Source organism: Eurosta solidaginis, chromosome 1 (assembly GCF_040869045.1).
Source record: "Eurosta solidaginis isolate ZX-2024a chromosome 1, ASM4086904v1, whole genome shotgun sequence".
NCBI classification, from domain to species: domain Eukaryota; kingdom Metazoa; phylum Arthropoda; class Insecta; order Diptera; family Tephritidae; genus Eurosta; species Eurosta solidaginis.
The window spans coordinates 382,927,742-382,933,741 of NC_090319.1; positions in this window are offsets into that span (position 1 = coordinate 382,927,742).

Sequence of the window (6,000 nt, forward strand, 5' to 3'; positions counted from 1 at the left end):
AAATTGGGACGATATATATGTATATGTAGAATATGTTCCCACTTGAGGCTAGAGGTCAATGTAGTTTTTCGCTACTTTCAGAATTAAATTTATTGGCTCTTGTATGTTGGTGATATAAATATTGACGTAATGTTTTAAGCAAATATTTTGTAACATGAAACCAAATATTCAACTTTTTCCGACCTCAAACAATTACAATTTTTTAAATACAAAAAAAGTTTCAGTGCACATACATTTTTGTACATGTATTGTGATTCGCATTTCCATATAAAAAGTTTTGAGCAGCACTGATAGTGAATAATGAAAAAACATGGTGACAAGCCACATATTGAGACAATATAAATTTATATCAAAGAAAATTCTCGAAAGTGTAACGTAAGTGTAATAAAATAATACAAATTATCTAATCGCAAGCTGCTGCACATGGTTCTGGACTCTATGGTAGCACCATTGTGTAATAGTGGTACCAACTTTGACTATACATACATACTAAAATATCAAGCACATATCTGCTAGGAGATTTTATTTAATACTGTTGGAATATAACCTGGTATATGAGGATCTCAGAATCCCTACCATTGAAATCAAATTTCAAAAAAAAAAAAACAAGTAAGGAAGTTCGGGTGTACCCGAACATTACATACTCAGTTGAGAGCTATGGTGACAACATAAGGGAAAATAACCATGTAGGAAAATGAACCGAGGGAAACCCTGGAATGTGTTTGTCTGACATGGGTATCAAATGGAAGGTATTAAAGAGTATTTTATGAGGGAGTGGGCCATAGTTCTATAGGTGGACGCCATTTAGGGATATCGCCATAAAGGTGGATCAGGGTTGACTCTAGAATTTGTTTGTTCGATATGGGTATCAAATGAAAGGTGTTAATTAGTATTTTAAAAGGGAGTAATCCTTAGTTCCATAGGTGGACGCCGTTTCGAGATATCTCCATAAAGGTGGACCAGGGGTGACCCTAGAATTTGTTTGTACAATATGGGTATCAAACGAAAGGTGTTAATGAGTATTTTAAAAGGGAGTGGGCCTTAGTTCTATAGATGGACGCCGTCTCGAAATATCGCCATAAAGGTGGACCAGGGGTGACTCTAGAATGTGTTTGTACGATATGGGTATCAAATGAAGTGTTAATGAGTATTTTTAAAAGGAAGTGGGCCCTCGTTTTATAGGTGGTCGCCTTTTCGAGATATCGCCATAAAGGTGGACCAGGTGTGACTCTAGAATATGTTTGTACGATATGGGTATCAAATGAAAAGTGTTAATGAGTATTTTAAAAGGGCGTGGGGCTTAGTTCTATAGGTGGACGCCTTTTCGAAATATCGCCATAAAGGTGGACCAGGGGTGACTCTAGAATGTGTTTGTACGATATTGGTATCAAATTAAAGGTATTAATGAGAGCTTTAAAAGGGGGTGGTGGTAGTTGTGAAGGCGTTTTCCAGATATCGACCAAAATGTGGATCAGGGTGACCCAGAACATCATCTGTTGGATACCGCTAATTTATTTATATATGTAATACCTGCCAAGATTTCAAGGGTTCTTTATTTCGCCCTGCAGAACTTTTTCATTTTCTTCTACTTAATATGGTAGGTGTCACAACCATTTTACAAAGATTTTTCTAAAGTTATATTTCGCGTCAATAAACCAATCCAATTACCATGTTTCATCCCTCTTTTCGTATTTGGTATAGAATTATGGCATTTTTTTCATTTTTCGTAATTTTCGATATCGAAAAAGTGACCGTGGTCATAGTTGGAATTCGTTCATTTTTTATACCAAGATAAAGTGAATTCAGATAAGTACGTGAACAAAGTTCAGTAAAGATATGTCGATTTTTGCTCAAGTTATCATGTTAACGGCCATGCGGAAGGACAGACGGACGACTGTGTATAAAAACTGGGCGTGGCTTCAACCGATTTCGCCCCTTTTCACAGAAAACAGTTAACGTCATAATATCTATGCCCCTACCAAATTTCAAAAGGTTTGGTAAATTTTTGTTCGACTTATGGCATTAAAAGTATCCTAGACAAATTAAATGAAAAAGGGCGGAGCCACGCCCATTTTGAAATTTTCTTTTATTTTTGTATTTTGTTGCACCATATCATTACTGGAGTTGAATGTTGACATAGTTTACTTATATACTGTAAAGATATTAAATTTTTTGTTAAAATTTTACTTTAAAAAAATTTTTTTTAAAAGTGGGCATGGTCCCTCTCCGATTTTGCTAATTTTTATTAAGCGTACATATAGTAATAGGAGTAACGTTTCTGCCAAATTTCATCATGATATCTTCAACGACTGCCAAATTACAGCTTGCAAAAGTTTTAAATTACCTTCTTTTAAAAGTGGGCGGTGCCACGCCCATTGTCCAAAATTTTACTAGTTTTCTATTCTGTCATAAGGTCAACCCATCTACCAAGTTTCATCGTTTTAGCTTTCTTTGGTAATGAATTATCGCACTTTTTCGGTTTTTCGAAATTTTCGATATCGAAAAAGTGGGTGTGGTTATCGTCCGATTTCGTTCATTTTAAATAGCGATCTGAGATGAGTGCTCAGGAACCTACATACCAAATTTCATTAATTTACCTCAAAATTTACTCAAGTTATCGTGTTAACGGACGGACGGACGGACGGACATGGCTCAATCAAATTTTTTTTCGATCCTGATTATTTTGATATATGGAAGTCTATATCTATCTCGATTCCTTTATACCTGTACAACCAACCGTTATCCAATCAAACTTAATATACTCTGTGAGCTCTGCTCAACTGAGTATAAAAAGGGAAAAGCTTAGTTTTTAATGTGGTTTCTAATAGAGATATACGCCGCCGCCGCCGCCGATTAGCGTGCTTTTTTGCACGCCGCTTCCGGTTGTCAAAATTATCGGCGCGGCGGCGGCGTTCGGCGCGTTACTATATTTTATACTCATTTAAGACTGTCTAGGCCATTTATTGTTCATCTCGAAAATTGGTCCGATATGGTCGAAAGGGGTATCAAGGGATGCGTATCACTGCCAGTTATAAAAATCCTATTGCGAAATTTAATACTTTCTAACCGGTCAAAAGTTATTTGAGAAAACAGGCGCTTTCAATCCCGGATTTCGCATTACCGAATTCACCAAGTTATTAAAACAAAACACTTAAAGAAAAGTTATATATAATAAATTTAAAAGCTCACTTCGCATAATTTTTTCAATAAATTAATAAACAACAATGAATTTAAATAAAATGTCTCAAAATGTAGAACACATTTTCAAAATGTCCTCAAGTCAATTTTGTATCCCGAGTGGCCGAAAGAATAAGGGAAATCAGTGATGCAAAATCCTTTAGTATGCTCCAGTGGTTTAAATTCTCCTTTGAAATGATTCTTGGCTCATACTTAAGTTGTATATATCTTCAACATGTAACAGAAGGGTTGGAAAAATCACTTTATTTACTTAACTATAAAATAGAGTTTCAAATCTTAATTTTGATTTTCACACTTCATCATTCGACACCCAAGTCTCCCGGTTTGACATTTCCTAAAGTTGGTGGCCCTATCCCCAACTAGTCCTTGGAGTGAATCTTATTGATTATAGCCTATCAACCAAGTTTAAATATCACCTACACGTTACGGCTGCTGTTACAAATGTGGATACGTAAGCACATATATTTACCAGGTGAGGCTTTGTCCTTCGCAAGAACACTCAAGCTGGTGAAGCAAAAGCTTTCTCAGGACAGTCCAACAGATGACCTTGTGTTCTGCTACCCTAACGTAGGGGATAGTCGAGCTAGTCTGAAAACTGAAGGCGGTTATCCATAATGAGCTCTTATATCTTAAGGCCGGAAATGAAGACTATTAACTAAATTTATCGAACACAAACGTATGCAAATTTTGGTCTACATTTTACAACTTTTATCCACGGTCCTTGCAAGTTTAAATTATGTAGATGCGCCAAGGATTATACGATTTTCGCCCATGAGTTATGCAATGATATCCACTTAGACTGCTTATGAATATTTGCTTCCTAATGTTTCAAGGTGTTTTTTTGGTGTAGCTCGGAAGCATAGCACGACAAAAACATCCGTCAGAAAGTCTTCGGAGCTACACCTAGAGCTCCTAGAAAAGTGAAGTCGACTAAGGTATGAGTTCGAAGTCGCAGTTCTATAGCTTCTGTGCTGGCATATTGTATAAGGGCTAGGATGCGTGGTAGCGACTGGTGGTCGGGATTGCCACTATTCGCACGTCGGGAATTGTAGCTCTTAGAAAGAGCCAATTGAAGCATTGATGCTAATCGTTAAAACTGTGCCACGAGAGTCATGACTTTTAATAGACTATCAATAGCAACGGTAAGTCGCCTTTGTGCGTAACCAACAAGGAGCCACAAATGATTTAAAGAAATCGTGCCGACGGCGGGTATTATAGTTAGCCCAGAACATCTTCTTCAGTGAAACTACGTTATAAAAGTGTTACCATATTAAGTATTTCTCCCTCTCTCTGCAAGAAAATTTTCTGAACGATCCGCGAGAAGCAAAAACCGCGGATCTTTTCGAAATGGTCGAAACGTCGATTTCCTTAAATACATATAAACAAAACTTTTCCAAATATTTTTCTTTTAAATTTTCGCTTTACAAGCCATCCGCAAGTTAATGATGTTGTTCCAGATCGTCAAACATACCATTGACGTCAGTAGTATGTTTCCATATTCATTAGTTGTGGACAATGTGATACTCTGAAGTCCAGCCATTCAATTCAGAGGTTTACGCCAATCACTTTGTCGGCGCGCCGATTAAGTGACCGGCGTAAACCTCTAGTTTGTAATTATAATTCTAATTGTTTAAATTAAATTTTTAATTTTTTAAACTATGGGGAAAAACTGCGTCAACCCCAATTTTTAATTCAACTTAATTTTTAATCTGCAGGAGTCGAGTTTAGAATTTCCAATTTTCCACTTTCTTTATAGCATAACATACTTCAATCCTGATCCGCCTCTTGCTCTTCTTGAAGCCCAATGGCTCACCACTTATGTGCGGATTATCTTTAAGTTTTTCGACTCCCATTTCTTCTCCTGTTCCATCGCAGTAACCATAACTGCCTAATTTAATTTTTTCTAACGCCTCCTTAATCTTTTTTTTTCTATCTTTTCTGCGCTTGAATAATTCCTCATTTCCACTATCTCCATCAGAAGAGTATGTATCAATACTATTATCTTTTAGTTCTTGTTTCTCCAACTCAGCGAGTATTGATTTTAACTTTAAGCTGAAGTATTCCAGATGTTTTACGCTCATACATTATTCATCTTCTAAAGGAGTATAATCCTCTGGTGACTTTATTTTCAGTTACTTTTCCATAATTGCATTGTCAAAAAAATAAGAAAACCTATATAACTTATGAACAAAAAATTATACTACACTCAAAGCAAAAACCAAACATTTAAAAGCCTAGTATGATCGACTTAGTAAAAAAATTAGTAATAGATGGTAAGAACCTTACCTACATACATAGTATATATTTTTATTATAATGTTAAATTTATCTTCATTTACACTTGAAAACAACAATAACCAAGAAGTTATGTTAACACTAACATGGATATGTGCTACATTTGTTTTGCAGATCTCTAAAAATAATATGTTCACATATGATTATCATGATGTAATATTACAGCAAATCTTTGTACAGCCACTCTCTTCTAGGCTTATAGTTGCTTATACAATTTTCGCTCACTTGTTATTATTTGGGCTCCCTATTTCAGTGGTTTCTTCCATATTCAGCTTTGCAGTTCTAGGCAATAGTATTAAGCACTCCATATTAGTTGGAGTGTATTATTTAATACGCTGATAATCATTAATATTTCAGCTACTGGAAATGCATTGTGAATTGGTCGAAACAACTTAGCATCAGGAGTATCGCAAATTTTTGTTTTGCCAATGATAATGCCAACCTTTGTGTATTTTAAAACGCTAACTCAATTTGAAAATTTGTCCTTGAATATTTATACACTACTAAT